The following is a 19,280-nucleotide window of genomic DNA, read 5'->3' on the forward strand; positions in this document are numbered from 1 at the left end:
CATATAATGGTAACTCTAGCTATAGATTCCCTTGCAATGAATGTTTTCTGCCTACTTATTTAAGGGATTGCGGAAGAGAAGAAGGTACCAGGGTGGGTGCTCGAATCAGGCAGGAAGCGAAAGCTTCTTCCCTCATGCATCATGTTGCAGGTCGTCCGAACATTTGCCGTTGTTCCTCCCTGTGCCTGCAGGTCCAGGTTGCGAGGAGAATTCGAGCATACTATGCATGGTGAGGTTGAGCCCCAACGTGTTGTAAATATGTCGGCGAGTATATCGCTGGGAATATGAATCGAAAGCTTTCAGTTGAACTTGGACTTGGTACGGAGAAGACGCGCGTCTCAGACAAATGCGGGCCCAGACTCAGACTCCGACCGCGTAATGGGTGTTGTGGTTTTCGTATTGTTCTGTCTGTAATCCACGCCGAGTGCAAGCAGTGCGCGACGTAGTAGTGCACCGTGCTACGGATATCGGAGCAGTGGTCCGAGGACATTCATTCAGTACATGTCCTTGAATCGAAGGATTCCGAAGGTTACGTTGCACGTCATCAAGGCCAAGGGAAGTGATTCGTGTACTTAGTCTTTAGCCCTTTGTCGGCATTGTTTATGTCACAGTGCGAGTACGGATTTTTGCAAGGAAAGATTATCCGGAGCGCTTCCTCCCTTTTAACGCAAACGACTTGCCGCAGCACGTAATCCCGTGGCTGACGTAAATACCCTGTTCTGGTTGTCTCGTTGCGCGTTCTACTGACTTAAATCCCAGAATCATCTTCGGCTGCAGCAAACAACAAGAGCCAGCATTCTTGGGACCGCGTCGGAGACATTCTAGAATAGTGGATCACGCCGACAGCGGAGTTGGGAAGCAGACGGCAACTGTGACGGGTCTACCCTGACCTTGAAACGAGCGGCGAAGAAAACGAGTCACAACACAAAATAGCAACAAAAACAGCACCGACGGCAACAACAAACTGGCCAGTGGAGCAAGTGTATTTCTCGATTCGACTTCATTGTTCTCCCCGTTCCCGCCGCGGTTTTCCCTGCATGCTACCCGGAATTTTCGCTTTTCGGGCAGCTCTTTTAGAGCAGAGAGACCGCGACCGCGTAGACATCGATGACGTAATGCAAACGCATCCGCGCTTGATATGTGCAGTTAATGGCAGACGATCTGCATTCGACGGCGAGTGTGTATGCGGTGCCGGGAAATGTGGAAATGATTGAGAAATTCAAGTGCAGATAATGGAAAAGTGATTTGTCGTTGCCCGTTATTTCGGTAGTTTTGCAGGCTGTAATTGCACGCCTGACGAGTGATAAAACTGCATCTCTGAAACGGAAAACGAATTTCCCGACAGTGCAAACTGATTTTCATGCTATTTTATTCTCGATAAAATGCTTTGAAGTTCGCCGATTACGATCACGAAAAATCTCAGTGCTTACTGCGTCTTAAGAAAAGAGAAATGTGCAAAATGTGATTGGAGGTGGGTCTGTCTGGACGGAAGTTTTACTGTTCTCCAAATGCCAGCCACAGAATGCTTTGGTTGTTTGTAAAATGAAAATTTATTTGAAGGAACGAAGGGTAGAAGATATATGCAAGAATACTAGAGTTAGGAACTGTGGTCATATAAGCAATGCCTCGAAATTTGGTTTCAAATTATCTCCATGCACCACGTTGTCGTGTAGTATTTCAAACCCCTCCTGCCTCATTTCAGGGGAGAGGAGTATTTCCAAGTCAGTATAGGTAGGAACACTATAGAAGACAGTCAAACAATGGTTTGCAGTACTTATGCAATAAAATATAACAATTGTCCTTAAAATTAGTTTTCTCCTCTGAAGAAACTTCCCCCTCCATAGAAAGTTGAACTGGAAGGGAACTAACAAATTTGAACAAACTTCGAAACCACTTCTTTACGTACTTAATAATTGGTAGACAATTTAATTTACTCAGCCGCTTAAGGTACAAGGTTTTATCCTATAAGGAAGAATTAATTGGTCCTTAATTAAAGAGTGGTAGAGTAAAGCTCCTTCTCGAATCCTCTCTTGCTGACTTTTGTTCTCTCCTTTAGTCGAGATTTTGTGCAATTAAACCCTTGGCTTAATAGATCTTTGCAGTTGTGTTTTGTGAAATTTACCCAAAATCCGTTGGACCTTTTGGTTGGAAGTTATGGGGGTACATGAATCTAGTTGAAAAAGAACAAAAAAAAAATATTTATAGATATAATAGTTAAGAAATAGTAAACTCTTAGGGGTCTGTTAGGTGAACGTCGAGGTGCAGTTAAAGGTTGACTATTGGAATTTAGGAGTACATCCGTTGGAAAACAGAATTTATTGTTCATTAAAATAATATCGATTTTATATACTGCATTAAGGGGGTCATCCCGTGTGAAGGCCGTTTTTTTTTTTGCCTTTTTTTGAAAAATTATTGTGGAGGACTGGATAAAGATAGAAACGTGATTTTTTCAGTATATGTTTATTGATATCTCTAGTATATGTTAGCTTAATATCTTGGCTAGTTTTCGGAGTACGTGTCAATTTATGCACCCATCTCCAAAAAAAGGTGTTTTTCTGCTGCCACGCTGGAGGGCGCTGTGTTTATCTGAGGAAAAAAAACTAAACGGTATTTTAATGTGGACAATATTCTACGGTCCGCAAACTAGGATAATTAGAAAATATTAAAAGGTAAATTTTTGGTGGGCTTTTAAACTTAATTTTTTGGATTTTGGTGTTTTTTTACGGCTTTTTTTATGAATAAAAAAAAAACCACCCGTCCGATTGCTCTCTGTCCTTAAAATTAGTTTTCTCCTCTGAAGAAACTTCCCCCTCCATAGAATGTTGAACTGGAAGGGAACTAACACATTTGAACAAACTTCGAAACCACTTCTTCACGTATTTAATAATAGGTAGACAATTTAATTTACTCAGCCGCTTACGGTACAAGGTTTTATCCTATAAGGAAGAATTAATTGGTCCTTAATTAAAGAGTGGTAGAGTAAAGCTCCTTCTCGAATCTTCTCTTGCTGACTTTCGTTCTCTCCTTTAGTCGAGATTTTGTCCAATTAAACCCTTGCTCAATAGATTTTTGCAGTTGTGTTTTGTGCAATTTACCCAAAATCCGTTGGAACTTTTGTTTGAAATTATGGGGGTACAGGAATCCAGTTGAAAAAGAACAGAAAAAAAATATTTATAGATATAAAAGTCAAGAAATAGTAAACTCTTAGGGGTCTCTTGGGTGAACATCGAGGTGCAGTTAATGGTTGACTATTCAAATTTGCGAGTGCATCCATTGGAAAACAGAATTTATTGTTTATTAAAATAAAATCGATTTTATATACTGCATTAAATCAAGATAAAATTGATATTTGTTTGAGTGGAAAACGAGCAAAAAGAGTAAGGGTGAGGATGGAACCTAAGCGAGGGAAAATACGACTCATTCCAATCCAAATTTAGTAATTAACTAAGCGGAATAACTTTCTTTTATTCCTGTATTGGGTGGAATAAAAAGTCATTGCGTTTTTTTTTGTATACTTGTCATTTATTTCTATAGAGAACAAAGGTCAATCAATGATATATTTTCTATTTCGTTTGATGTGATTTTGCAGTTACGCGATCGCAGTAGGACCTGTCTTTATTGGTAGTTTTCAAGAACACGAAGCAAATGGAAGTATGACGACGCAAGGTCAGGCGAATATGTTGAACGAGGCAGTACATCCATGCAAGTTCCAATAATATTTGACGGGTGAGCACAATGTCACTGACAAAAATCTTCCCAATGCATCGTTCGGTTCCTTGGTAGAGGCTCAAAATACGTCTCGCCCTTCTAATCCACCACACTCAGAGCATAACTTTCCCTTGATGAAGTTTTGCTTTCGAAGTCGTGTGAAATGGATCTTCCCATCAGAATTAAGATTATGTGCGTTACATATTTTGTAAACGATTCATTTCTCGCCACCTACTAGCATTTTATATACAAAAGGATCGTTTTCTTGACGTTTTAGTAGCATATCGAAGATGTTAATAGGTTTAGTCCGAATGAACTGTTTTGAGTTCATGAGGAATACGCTTACTTATCCACGCTTCTTTAGGTACAAATTAAAACCTTTTTGACTATTTTTGACTGTTTCTGCAATGTCTTGCATTTTTCAACGTGGGTCTGACTTTACTATTGCTACAATTTTGTTGTTATCAATCTGGGTGGGTCGCCCTGACTGACCAGAACCAGTTTTGAGACTGACATTTTTTGGAGCATTGTTACAGTTTTTATTTTTACTTTTAAAATCATTTTTTATTTTTAAGAAATAGAAATATAGATTGGAAAAATGAACAAAGAAAAAACAATCTTTTAAAATAACAAAAATAACTTAAATCTAATGGCTACTGTGGGCTCTAAAAATTTTTGAATAACGATTTACAGGCAGAGAAGAGAAACAGTAAAAAATAAAAATCTAATTTTACAATAAGTTCTTGGGAAATGGTCAAAAACCTGACAGAAGCATTGTTACAGTAAACTTCACATAATTGAACACGGAATTTCTTCGCGTTTTTTCTTTTATAGAAGTCACTTATTTGGAATTTCTAAAACCCAGCCAAATCGCTTAACTCTTCCTAAAGAATAAAGCCTATACCGTTAGCGAACATATATATGAAGGATCCCAGTGATAATATAATTGTACCAGTAGCATCTTTTGTAAAAAAAGGAAACTACTTTGTTCAATCCAATAGATACGTGTGGATCTAGTGTATAGTTTTTGTAATGCTTATCGGATAAAGGGATGCTTCATGCCCATATATTCCAACCGAACGTGGAATATTGGGTTTAAAGTAAGTTTGGCGGAAGCCTGATTATCGTTGTACAGGACTACATTGGAAAGTTCCATTGAATCCAAGTTCATTCAGGAAGCCGATAAAATAAACTGTGTCTTTGCTCTGTTTGCCGACCCCCTTTGTTAGACCTTCATGGATGAGAATGCAAACGCTCGTTGCTTTCGCGATTTTCAAGATATATATGATTCGGCCGGGATGAAAATAGAACGTTTGTATAAGCGAATATCCTTCCTATCTTAGAATTCATTTTCTAATTGTGTATTGAAATTTCTTGTGACATATCGTATATTACCTAAAATTGCTTAATGTATGTGAAATGTCTGGAATAATCCTCTCGATTGGGTACATAAAAACATCGATAAGGCACCGAAGTTCTTTGGTATTTGCGAGGATAGTACCGGTTACAAGTGGGTGTAAAATCGGTGATTCTGAAAGGATCCTGGAAGTGTCGAGTGAAGCCAGATTGCTGGCTCTAAAGGTCAGACCCGACTGGACTTTTCCCCATTGCTCTTATCACAGTAGTCATGGTCTTAGCAGTTTGTGGCATCAAACCGCACACCGCAGCGCTAATTGGGTTTTCCGAAGTCAACCCTGATACTTACCTAACTACGATAATGAAGCTGAAGTAGTCTCATTGAAAAGAAAATGGCAGAAAATGCTCCACAAAGAAATGAAAAGTAGCCAAACAAGACTCTTGATAGTAAATTTTCCGGTAGTCTTTTCCTTATATTACAAACTTTCATGTCATCTTTGGGTGCAATCAGAATGTCTTTGGTGAAGACGAAAATGAAGATCTCTTTACGTTTATTGGCATACGAGTATATGCGGCATTGTTCAGTTTGAAGCCCTATCTTTGGAAAGTTTCGTTGAGTTCTACTTATCATTGTCGACCGGATTGGCACTTTATTACCATATTTTAATTGATTTAACATTATGTTGGAGCTTTTGGCCAATTCGCAATCCTTTCTCTTGAGGATTAATACTTTAAACATTTCTATAAAGATTTCAAGAGGAGTCTATTTCAGTATCAATATGAGGTAAGTCGCGGCTATGTCAAGGAGAACGAAGTCTCGCAATTCTTTCAATTACATCGTAAAAGTCTATAACAAAGGTAGGAAGAACACTTTCGGGACTACTCGTATCTTTTTTCGTTCTCAGCTGCCACCAGCGTTTCACTGACTCTTTGGCACGGCCTGACATCTGATTATTTTCCTGATTTTGGGTTGACCGGCAATTTTCCGTGTATCGTTGTTGATGAATTATTTTATCTTCTCATGCTTACCTGGCATGTGATAATTGTATCTCGGGTACAAGCATTGCATAATATGTATCGTGCCATTCTTCATTGTTTTGGTTTTCTTCTTTGTCTTTGATACCGACGGAATCAAGAGTATTACCTAAATTTTGGTATTTGTCGGGGAATATGCGATAAATTTTGATAGGAAGACCTCACCCCTCGATTTTATTTTTGTTCAGTCTTCCTGGATCACATTTCACTGGCAGTTTGAAGTTTTGTGCTGGGATCACTTGGGGGGAATTTCAACAGTGAAATGTTTGGTATGAAAATATGCTCGATGAAATCCCTATTAGAAACTGTTTCGTTTTGGAAGTTAATTCGTAGATTTCGTGGTCAGATTTTCCATTGCGTGTGTCCCTAGCGATAAATTCCTCCGATGTTTTTGAAAAATTTGATATTTCTTCGAATCCTTTTGCAATGACCGATTTTTTCCTGGTGATCTATCATGTGTATAGATTATTTTGACTTTGAAATGGTTTTTGTCTGGCTTTCTTCCTGTCTAATTTTTGGATAACGTGCTGTTTTCGAGGCTTTGTGTGATGTGCGTGATGAAGTGTGGAGTGAGTTAGTATGCAATGAGTAAATTCAACAAACCTGCGAATTTTGCCCCCCGTAATCCCATTTTGATGAGTTGATAAAAGTCTTTGTATTCCACCGTGTTTGAATATTGAATTTAACGTTGAAAGTCAGAATTCCGTATCATTGAGTACTGAGTAGTACTGAGTACTGAACTATCTGTACTCGCAAATTAAGGAGAACATATTTTGGGTATTTTTATTGTTATTTATAAATGATTAAAGCGCGAATTACTCGTTGTCTTCAATTCTTTAACTAATGAGACGAAGAGGATAAATGGATGCGTGAGGTTACTTCGTCTAGAATTGGGTTATGTAGCATCATACTGTAGCCTGTTGTATGTCATATAAAAGTTCATTTATATGACAAAGTCTCTAGTCGCCAGACTAAGCAGTATCAATTGAATTCCTTTCTTGTTAGCGCATTTTTTATGGTGAACTTTTTGAAGTTGCATGAATGATGCGTTTGTTTTCATTCGAAAATAAATAAAATTAAACAAGAAATCAATCATGAATTCATATACAAATCAGTTACGCCAACTCGTTGGACAATCTCCAGTTTGCATTAAAAACCGCGAAAACAGGATGAATTTGGCATTTAATTTAAATATTGTCAATCAAAAATTTTTCTGCTGACATGAGGTTACTAGCCAAGGGCGATGAGCTTGGTGAACTTTTAATGATGTGGATTTATTATGACGCATTTATAATGTAAATGTTTATCATGAATGTAATTGCTGGACGACATTTTCAATTAATGGAAAATTTTATGTAATGGTTATCCCTGTATGATGGCGTTTGGGTCTCATTAAATTAAATCAATTTGTTTCATTTGTAAATAACAAATTAACATTTGAAGCTTTGCGAAATGCGTAATTTGTGTCAGAACTGAAGATGAAGGATATTAAGATTACCACTTTTCTCTTCCCATTATAGTTAGGAAATTTATCATTTGCTGAGGGAGGCAACGAAATGCATAACTGGTATAAGTTAAAAATGATGCATTATCTGATTCTATTCAGACCGCCCATCATTTTTCTGGCTACTCCGGTGGTCGATTTACGATTGATTAAAATTTGTTTTTGGTTGAATAGCTGTCTTAACATGTAGTAAAGCTTGTGTCCCTTTACATATTCACGTATATGTTGTGATGTATAGACCATATGAAGTTAACAACCGGTCGCGAAGCTGTTCAAACATCGGCTAAAAGGGCTGATAAAAATGCGAATATATACCATATGTAATAATAGAAAGGAAAAAATGTGAAAATTTTGCAAATTACTGAAGCAAGGATAAAGCATAGGAGCATAAAACCGTAAAATACCAGAAGGCGACTAACCACAAAAATTACTTGAAGAAGGAGCCAAATCGAAATTTACTGCCAAAATAGGCTATCTTCTGCAGGTTCATTTTTAGTATTACTTAATGGATGCTGTGCCCTAGGTTCCGCGCCATTTTGTACGGTTTCCGCTTAACAGACCCTATCTTCGTGACAAAATTTGTATTTAGTTTCATTTTTCATGCAAAAATATCAGAAATTTGAAAACTAAAATATTAACTTTCATAATATTTCTCCCATTTGATCTCTCCTTTATATTAGTTCCTGGGATTGCATGTCAGAACTGTCCAGGTTATGCATAGATAGTTGTTGCATTTAATTAAAACTCTTGTTCGTATGGCCGAGTTGATTCAGTGTTAGCCTCTCTATTTCGTCGTCTCAGGTTCTTGTTAGAATGAGAGTACTTTTCTCTGTAGACAGTAGGGAGTAGACCGTGTATCCTTGACTGAACAAAGTATATTTAAGCCTTTTCATCACTTTCTTGGCCGTTTTTAATCTGATTAAACTTTGTCGTTTGTTTTGCAAAAAACCTTTATTAAATTGGTTCGTCATCATGTTTATCTGTCCTTTTTACTTGAGAATGAATTAAGCGATTGTCGGAAAATTTAATGAACGTATGTTATTTAGGAAGCGCTTTGTATTTTGACTAGTCATAAATTATTGAATGGATACTCTTGAATTTCGTTACAGTAAAATTCAATTTTGAGATTGAGAGCTCTATACTCAACGAAAGATAACCAAGGTTAAGCGTTGTTGGGAATGTTAATATTTAGATATGAGACCAAAGTTTCATTTTCGCTTTTTTTGCTATTTTAAACCAATGCAAAATAAATTTTCGTGGAAATCCTACTATTATCAACGAAGTTATTGACGGTTAAATATTCCAAAAGTGAATTTTTGGCTACGTATGCAAGGTGCGGTCGTAAACCAAATTCTTCTGATAGGAAATACAAAAAATCTTTTATATCTGTAGCGTCCAGATATCGATCCTTCGGCTTGTTTTTCCATTCGAGCAAGGGCGGATGTTTTTTTTCAATGATTCTAAAGTCCGAAGTGGGTCCTTAGCCTCTCAAAGGCTTTATTTCCATAGTTTTCGGTCGAGTAATAATTTCTTGGCTAATCCATTGAGTTCTTGTATCTGCTTTGTTGGTTTTCAGGTCGCCGTTTACCTCTTCCCTGATCTGGTCTCGCTACTTCAATATTATTATACGTCGGCTGAATCTAAGTTTTGTATATGTTATTGTTCCCGTTATTTTCCTGTGTATATTTTTATTTTCATTGTTGGCAGTACGAAGTATAATGTTTTGTTTGCAAGGATGGCTATTGGCTAAATTGATAAAAGTTCGAACTCTTCTTTCTCATCGTGGTTAGTGTCGTTTTTTCCGAACCTTCAAAGTTGGTATAATTTTCTGTTGCCTTAGGCAATGTTAAGAGCGCCGAATACTGGCAGGTGTTTTTCTCTACTTTCGATTTCAACCACTCTTGTAGAAGTTATCCTACCGTTCGGTTTTGATTATATTCATTCTCTTGTATATTTCTATGAGGCAGCTTGTGACGAGTACCCCTCAAATAACTTCCAGAAAAAGTGTAAAATATTCTGTAATATGACATCGAATTCTGATAGTAATAATATACGATGACCAGGACTTAAATCTCCTCACGAAGCGGGATTAACTCGTTTTAGAAAGACTCATTCAATTAAATGCTATGTTTCGATTTTATTAAGAAAGATCTCCTATATTTATTTTTAGATATGACCTTATTGCCAGTTGAGATAAAAATAATAGTAATGAATCAATCTCCCTTAAAAAAAGTACTCGGAAATTGATCTTGTTTGCTTTTGTCGTACAATTTGCACCAACTGCGCTTTTACGATTTCGGTTCGCATACGAAAACCAACTTTAAATGAAACTCAAAACTGTACCTCACATAAAAAAAAATATTCTGTCAAAAAGCTGTGAAAAATGATTTTCCTCAAGAGGAGGAAGAGGGTAACATGAAAGTTATGATTTATATTGGGCGCTTTCAATACCTCTCCTGCCTATGATTTATCCCAGCAACGAAAACTTATATATTTACGTGTCTGCTTTTTCCGTCTTGAAGAAATCTTTTATTCAATTCACTTACAACTGCACAGTTCTGAAGTAGCAACAAATATAAAAAAAAGCAGAAAAAAAAGTATCTTTTTGAATGTCATTTCTTGTTTTAAGTATTACATTTTAAAACGGGCAACAATCGACTTGAAAATTTATTACTTCGTATATATTACCGTGTTTTGTGTGTAAATGCTTTTTATACGCGATCCAACCAACTGATTTTCTTATTTTCACTTATTTATTAACATTTTCGAAATTTATTTCAATTTGAGGATGTGTAAAATATCGGTGGGTGAGCTTTGTAAGCTGTTGGAAGTGTGATATTCGAAAAATGAGAAGAATTTTTGTTGGCATTGTTTGTTGTTTATGACATTGGATAACCTTTATATGGAGAAGCAATGAGTCGGTTGGTCTGTCGACTGAAGTAAAATAATTTATTTTGAATTATATAAGGGACGTCTGAGATGTATGGTCGGTTTTAATGGGAGATATGAACTTTATGGGACGCTTCTGATAATAATAAAAGATCAATGTCAATAACGATGTCAAAGTTGCATGAATAAAGCTGGATTCGTGGTCATACGATTTATATTTGCTTAAAAAATGCAATGATTCAAGAGCAAATATTTAATTATTGGGGCTGAATTTTTAAGAATATTCAATTAAATAAAGTATCTAGAGTTCAAAGCTTCTTCGATTCTGATGTATAGCATGAAAATCTCAGATACGGGTAATGTGCTTTGTCTATACAAATGCCAAATGGTGATGTGTAATGAACGATTGAAAAAAACAACGCAGATCCATAAAAAAATTCATAATAAATTGTATAAAAAATATAAAAACAATAGGAATAAACATCGGATTGGAACAGAGTGGTCCTGTTTCTACTGCTGACTATTAAATAAATACCGCAACCGTTGAATAGGTAATCCTTCTGCGCAAACTTCTTGCGGAAGAAGTGCAGGTTTTGGTACTGTTTGTAAAATATTGTACACCTGTTCTGTAGAATCGGCGAATTCTTTGCAGTGAACGCTGTTGTCCCCATTCTTCCATGAAAAATGGGTGGAACTGCGTCAACAATTTAAATATTGACCCAGAAACTTGTCCCAGAGGAAGCATTTCGCAAAACTTGTTCCTATTGATGGATCTGATGTGACACTGCTAAGCTGAAACGACTTGGTGATGCGTTAATGACGTATGTGACGAAATCCTGGAAGATGTCCACGTTCGTCTTTGCATACTTTTGTTTGATCAGGCCAAAAATTCGGTCCGCAGAGAATTTAGTGCGTCCCACTAAAAGAAAGTTGAAGGAAATCTTCTCATTGTGTTTCGTGTGAACACGCCATGCTAGGTACTATATGACTGCATTGTTCTTGTTGTCCTACAGTATTGTCACAACAGAAGCCTAATTCGTTAACTGGAGGCGCCTTCGGTAAAAAATCATGGAACATGTTAATAACAGCATTGGCCCCTTTACTGTGTGCTCCTCATCAATCATGTATGTACCTTCATTATTAATTCCAAACAGTACCACCTTCCGGGCTGCTTTGAAATACGACGAACCAACAGCCTGCGGAGATGCAGAGTAGTGCACACTTTGAGTATTATCGAAGGATAAAGCCATAAGTGAGCTTTTGGACGCGTCTTTGGCACGTGCAATCTCATCTTGGTAGAATTTGCGTTGCACTTCGGCTCAATTCAAATGATGGAAATACTCGTCTATTGCGGCTTTTTTGGTTGGGCCCTGTGTCTTTTGAGCCATGCAGCTGTATTTTACTGACAAACATCACATAAACGTATGCATTTTTCTCGTCAAGTACTTTTTAGGCATAAGGTCTTTTTCTTCTGAGCCGGTCACATATCGAAATATCTGCTATAAAGCCATCTTCGTTTTTCCATTAAGATATTTCGGCTACTGAAATGAGTTCCCTGTATCTGGTTTTTGACTTGATTGAATTGAAAAAAAAAAATTGTCCGGCGCTGTATTATCGTGCTACATAATCCACAAGTTTCTTCCCACCAACCCTTCCATTTTTGACGAATTGCTTTACGCAAACGTCCCATAAAGACCAAATATTACTCCTTCCTCACTATTTCAACTTATGGTAAAAATTCATGATGTACAATACCGTTGTAACCGATGAAAACTATGAGCCTTGCCTACTTTTCCGACTGGAAGCCACGTGGTTTTTTCGGGGTCAGTACAAACCCGTTGCAAAATCAATTTTATTTATAAAATGGAGAGAAAAAATTAATAAATGTTCAGCTATGATGCTGTAATTTGGAGCACTTGTAAATCTAATAAAAAGAAAACGCCCGGTATTCCAACCATTCGTTAATGGCAGAACCATTTTTTCTTTCAACTTTTAGTTAACTTTAAATTTAGAAAAGGGCAATGAGCCGTCTGCTGCGATTTTTCAGGGAGGTTGGGGAGAAAGGGCGTTCCGACTTTTTCTCCATACCCTCTTTACTCGCACTCCAAAATAGTTCCATTTTGAACCGTCAAAACTTCATCCTCTTTGATGTCCATCGCAACTCTTCAACTGAGGAGACCTTCCTCAATACAGTAATAAGCCCTAAGAAAGTGAGCAAGTGGTTCCCGAAATATCAATATGTGCACACATACCAGGCCTGCCTGATGAGAAATCACACTTGTGGCTATTGGCATGTGTTCATTTGTGGTCGTCGTCGAAGCTCTACAGCCTATTTCGGGCTTTGACCTTCAGGATGTCTTTCTCTCAACCATCTCAATCCATCGATAGCTTTCTCCAGCTTTTCCGAGCAGTGATGCGTCTGTCAACTGAATGTTCGCAACGCTTTCGGGGTTTTGCCACCGGTCTTCCTCCTTTGGTTCTTCCTTTGAATATACTTTTAGATACTCGAGTGTTGTCCATACATTAAATATGGCCATGGTGGAGATTTCATGGTAATGATGATTCAATTCTTGGTTGTATCTGATTCGCCATTGCTTCTCTTGTTTAGCCCCTGTTATTCACCTCAGGGTCCTCTTTTCGAAAGTATTGACCAGTTTTACGAAAGTGAGGGTTTGGATTTCAAAATCGGCACGATCGAGTAGAAGGCTCTGTTTGTGAACTGAATATGACGTTTTATTTCGTCTACTTCATTTCCATTTTTTGACAGTTCTGTGTCCTTATATACTTAAAGTTTCCTTCATTTTGCAAGTTGTACTCGACAATCGTTATATTCTGTCTGGTGGACGGCATTTTTCTCATTTGCGTCACAATTTTCGTCTTGCTTTCATTAATTTGTAGAACAACTTTATAGGACGTACAAAATAATGAGTTGGCTTTGTAATTTTCGCATGTTAACTTGTCCCTTTTTCGGAATCTGTTCTTAGTTCTAGGTGGAGAGAATCAAATTATGAAGAGCTTTCATGGTCCATTGACCGCCTGATTTGATGAGTTCGGTGGGAATGTTATCAAGGCCCAGTGGTTTGTTTGTTTTTTGACATTTGATGGCTGATTTTATTTCTTCCAATGTTGGCGGCTCAATGTTCCCATTAATACTCGACCGTTATTCTTGTAGGTTTTGGTGATTAAGTTGTGTGAGAAGTTTTGGGAAACAAGACACCGTCTCTCACGTCTTTCACATTCACCCCAATAATTGCACCATTTTTGCTTTCATAAAGGGTTTTTTTGAATTAATATCCTTGTCTTAGGCTTTTTACTGCTTATAGGCTTGTGTCGTTGCTAGTAATATATATTGTCGCTAATTTTCTTCAATTCTTCGTCAAAATATTTTCATTTTAATTTGGCTTAATATTTGGTTCGCTGCTCGGTAGAAATTTTTGTAATTTTTTTTTTTCTTCCTTGTGTTTCACTCTATGTTGTCAGATTTTTTGTCACGCGCTTCCTTTCATTCATCATCAAATCAATCATTTCTCCGGCGCCGGGATTCATATCCAACCACTTCTTGCCTTATTGTTTTGATAGCGCGTTTTCGGTCATGCCAGGTGCCACCTACGAGTTTCCTAGTGAAATCTTCGTCACATTTTTTTTTAAAGTTTGAGCGTGTATGCTGATAATCCGCATAATAAAATAAAATAAAATTTGCTTTGATAAGAAACACACAATCTTTTGTGTATAGGTTTGAAGTTGATAATATCTCCCTATCCACAATGAAAACGACTCCAAACTTATGTTTCCATGATAGTTTCCCACTTTTGAAGATTCTGTGCCACATAATGTTGGATAGCTCGCAACCATTCCAGCTTGTTTGCCGGACTGCTAGAGTCCTAAGCTTTTACTTCCTGGAGTAGATTTTTGACAGAACTTCTAGGATTCAAGAAAGTAGTCATTCACTCGTTTGTGCGGTTCTTTCCATGGTATCGATCCTGCCTGAGGCTGATGATCCTGTATCTGTATATCTTGTTTGATTTTTTTTTATGGATGATGGATTATAAGCCCATCGCTCCGAACCCTCAAGCTAGAGGACCAGGTCAATTTGTTGTATTTTCCTTTGATAAAGGAGTGTGATCAGGTAGGATGCAATATGGTAGAGTCACCGTAACTAATCGACCATGGAAATTTTTTTCACTGAGGATAGTAAGATAGTCTGTTTCTTCAAATCCCTCCCTCCCTTTACCTTTTTTTGGGACCATCATGCTATTCACATAATATGGCGGAGTTGCGAGATTGTGTGGTACGCATATTCCTAGCTTACTGAGTTCTCTAATTTCCTCATATGCTATTAACGGCGGAAATGCCACTTTTCTTGTATTTAGTTAACGCAATTTTTCTTCCAATTATTCTTCGAAAATGTACTGATGATGATGATAAAATCCAACAATGTTTGAAAAAAATGATGGTGGTTTTATCATTTATGAACGTACTTACATAAACATATGTGCACAACTCCTGACAGGAATAATCAGAGGTGATAGCAGCTGTGTTGATAGTGCCATTATTATCTACTATCTACAAAATTAGGCTTTTCACATTTTCTCTTTTATTTCTAACTTTCACTAGTCCTTATTTGGTAGAAAAAGCTCATTTTTTCCGTCACGCAAAACATTTCCGTAGAATTCTCATTTAAGCTTCCTGTCTAAATCCTTTTTGCATTCCTTAACTATCATCATAACATTGCGATAACTCCGAGCTACTAAAATTTGATGATTCCATTTGATACGTAAATAAAAATAAAAGTCGCTTACGATAGGAAGATACCGAGTCACTTGAATGGATTGCAACATCGACCAAATCTCGAAAACATTAAGTATGACCGATAACTTGGAGTCATTTGGAAGCGCTCGTTGACTATGTTATGACCAAAACAAATTTTCATTACACTTTCATTGGTTAAAACATAAACAGTTGTTATGTCTTCAGCTTTCGCATTTATTGTACGACGATTCCAGGTATTTATTGGGAAATTATATCACAAGAAAATCTAATAAAAAATACAATTTCCGAAACAATCCCTCACTTACATATGTCGTTTCAAAACATGGTTTCCTGCTGTGCTTGAGTCAATAGCAAATATCTTAACCAGTTTTTGATAAAGTATGGTGCGTAATTACTGCGAAATTGAGATTAATCAATTGCAGTCACGTTAATTGGAATTGCATTTGTTCTTCTCTTTCCATTTACGTTCTATGATAACTTGTAATCATATTGCATCTATAAATGCGCGAACAAACCTATTAATTTAGTCGGCCAAGTGGGCACTCCGTTTTGCCTACATAATTGCGACAGTGGAATATTTTCACTTCCTGTGAAAAGTGCACAATGAACAATGACGAATCGATTGCATAGTTGGCGTCGGTCGTCATATCGGTCAAGTTTATTTATGTTTGTTATTTCAAGGTTGACATTTTATAATATGAAAATATACAGAAGGAGCAGTCATTAATTGATGATTGGTTCTATAAAATATATACATAAATATATGCGGATATTGAAACTAAAAATGAGTGTGGGAGATACGTTTGCAATATAGATTGTACGATTTTTTACCAATTTTTGCATTTTATCAGGATATAGAAGATCCTTACGTTTTAAGTCAAAGGTCGATCCCGAGTCTGTATCCCATTTACATTGGACTGCACCCCTGTTTCCATTTAATCCCCCAGAATAGGCTACGGAGGTGAAGCAGAATCTGATGATGATGATAAATGTTCCAATTTAAAGTTGAGTAAACGAGGGCGTTGAATAGTACTTTGATCACTTTGATCTGGTCATTGTGGTGTAGAGGGAAATGAAATCTCGGATGCCTTAGCAAAAGAGGCTTCAACTTCCCCCATGCCCGGGCCGGAACCAGCAATTGAGATGTCAGTAGCATTGGCTGATGCTGCTATCAAAAACTGGGAACAAGCTTCCCATAATGACAGGTGACGAAGCCTTAATTTTGCTAGACAGACCAAATTCTTCCTGTTAGAACAAAACAAACATACAGCAAAGTTTATCCTGTCGAAAAGCAGAAATACTTGCAGAAGTATTGTGAGCATTCTGGCTGGGCATATGTTCAGAATAGGAATTATCCAAGATGATACGTGTCCATCCTGTAATGAGGAAGCGGAATCCACGAAGCATTTTTTATGTACCCCGCCTACTAACTGATTTTTGGTGCTGATTTGCTCCAACTGCATCGGGTAGCACCACATCCACTAAAGGAAATCCTGTGATACATAAACTAATCCGGGATATTCTCTTAGACGGGGGAATCGAGTACAATGGGCCACTAAGGTCTGAGTACTCAGAGGCTTTGCCTCTCCCCCAACTCAAACACACACAAACGAGGGAACTATTGAGAAGAAACTACTGCTTCCATCCAGCCATGAAGCTTAGCACATACTCGTAAATGACTTCGATATCCTGAATTTTCTAATTATTCATGTTTACTCTGCGCTGCTTGGTTCCAAAACTATTAGATTTTTATAATAAAAAATTTATTTATTTTCTGAATTCTGAATTCTCATCATCTGTAATGACACACATTTTGGCTCACTTTGAATCTCTTTTTTTCAAGGCTTAGCTCAAATAGATTGTGTTTTGTTATCCTAGTTGAGAAAACATGAAACAAATTTAACGAGAACAGGTTTCATTTTCAAATCCTCAGTCAAAATCCACTGACAAGAGCTTCAGGTTACGGCTGCCTCTTCTAAAATTTCTACTATCGTGAATCGAAAATCCTCGTTGATTTTCCCCTGGTTTTCCTTCAACGTTTTTAATCATTTCGAGATGATGAAGGAAGCGCAAGACGAGCATGACCTTCAGCATTCATTTTACCATGTTTAAAGTTCCCTAGTCAATGCAGGAAATGAAATTTCAAACATTCTTTGTTCTTGTCATTTTCCATAACAACCCGGTAAACGTTCGACTTCGCAGTAAGAGAATATTGCGATCCAACAATAACTTACAAACTGATGCCCAGCGACCAGTTGTTCCGTGAAAGTCTCTGTTAACTTTTATCTAGCTGGAGAACTCTCTATTATGTCTACGTAGCGCGCTCTTAGCCGGGCTACTTTTGGGTGTTCCTCGTACATTACACAACGCATAGTATATTACACAATTTCATAATGATTTAGATACTAGACTAGATTTTACTGAAATTAAAGTTCCAGAAATAGCTGAAACAAGAAACGTCGCTGAAGCAGCTCCCAATAGACAGAGAGTTCGTCAAAAACATCATTGGGCCACTGAAACGTTGGTCGGTTCAGCATATTTCCAGACCGAAAATACACACCGCGAATTCTCTGGCGCTCGTTCATATCTGTAGGCTCGGCTTATGTCACGGCTGAGCTTGTTCGTCAAAGAAGTCTTGGATGAAGGAAAGCGTGCATCCAGTATATCTTCAGGGTAAATCCATTTTTTGACAGAAAGCGCGCACATGTTGTTTTGGGCAAGACGGCTGACTGGTATTGTGAATACCATCAACTCCGTGAGAACTTAGATTGGACTAACTTCTGAGATGGTCTCTGGGGAAAAAAATCGCGTTCACCCTTCACATCTTAAAATCTGGGTGCGGATCCGAAGCCGTATTCAATAAAATCGGGAACTCTTTGAGCAGTACTTTTATTTTTCTATCGACAGGTCCAGCTTTTCCTGTCCACATCTATCCCGTATTAGCTTGACTTGAAAATGGTTAATTTGTTTTGAAAGTTGCATATGCCACTAAGGGTAATGATGACTGGTGGTAATTTGAGGATTTAATTCACTCCAGTATTGGCAACTGTTTGTGCTTACGTAGTTTGAATGTACAAAACTCGAATCTAAATTAGTTTCCAATGAAAATCGAAATCAGCTTTCAGCTCTTCTAAGGCTCAATTTGCAAGTACCCGCAAAAAGTCCTGCTTTAATTTTTGTGATCCGGTTTGAATTTTTGTGCAAATACTATCCTCACATATGAACTGAACCCGAGGCTGCGATTACACATTTCTAGGTCAATATTTTTCAATCAGAAGCGTATGCGATAATCATGTAGGTCAGGGAAAATCTACGAAGGAAGGACAAATGTGTCAAAATCCATATTCTCTCTTTCAGTGTTGCAATATTAAAAGCTATTACGTTATTTCAAATCAGATGGGGCTGTCATCAAAATCTTAATACTTCTGCCATCAAAAAACGAGACAACATTAAAATTGAGCGAGTCAAAAACAGCATTTATTGGATCGGAACCTCTACTTGGAAACAGCAACGCCGCAGCTGGGAGAAATATCTGAAATTTGGAGCTCACGTAACTTGGCCATCGATGAGAGACAGCGGTGGCTATAAGCGTCAATTGGTGCCACAGGATAGATGACAGATTAAAACAGCCGAAATTCTGAAACTAAGCGAACTTAGAATGAGGAGAACATTAGTAGGTCTAATAACTGGTCCTGTCGGCTACGCAAACCTCTATAAAGAGGATGAAATAGCCTCCCGCATCATATTGAACTGCTCCGCGGTCTTGCAGTGGAAACATATTGCCTAGGGCATAACCAACCCTGAAAAAGGGTTCGGCCAAGTTCACATAGTAACATATTACTTTAACGACGGACTTTTTAAATTAATTTTAGTGGAAAATACAATAAATCTTAAGGATGAGCCAGCATAGCGCAATTCTTCACAAAGGACCCTCATACATTCATCTACTTTGTATGCGCACTGTTACCAGTTCGTACCCTTGACGGTTATTCCCTGTCATGGAGACTAAATTCACTTC

At 37.5% G+C, this 19,280-nt stretch overlaps 1 protein-coding gene across 2 annotated transcripts in view; it reads left to right on the forward strand.

The window, feature by feature from the left end:
* Window positions 1-19,280, forward strand: part of LOC119653831 (protein ultraspiracle) — a 214,683-nt gene that overhangs the window by 120,567 nt on the left and 74,836 nt on the right. The window contains exon 1 of one of the 2 annotated variants that reach the window (XM_038058873.1): window positions 297-1,471. The exons of the other annotated variant lie outside the window; for it this stretch is intronic. The gene's annotated coding sequence lies outside the window, so the exon portion shown is untranslated. Of the gene's footprint in view, window positions 1-296; window positions 1,472-19,280 lie in introns of those variants that run through there. 2 annotated transcript variants of the gene reach the window in all.

This window comes from Hermetia illucens, chromosome 4 (genome assembly GCF_905115235.1).
Source record: "Hermetia illucens chromosome 4, iHerIll2.2.curated.20191125, whole genome shotgun sequence".
NCBI classification, from domain to species: Eukaryota; Metazoa; Arthropoda; class Insecta; order Diptera; family Stratiomyidae; genus Hermetia; species Hermetia illucens.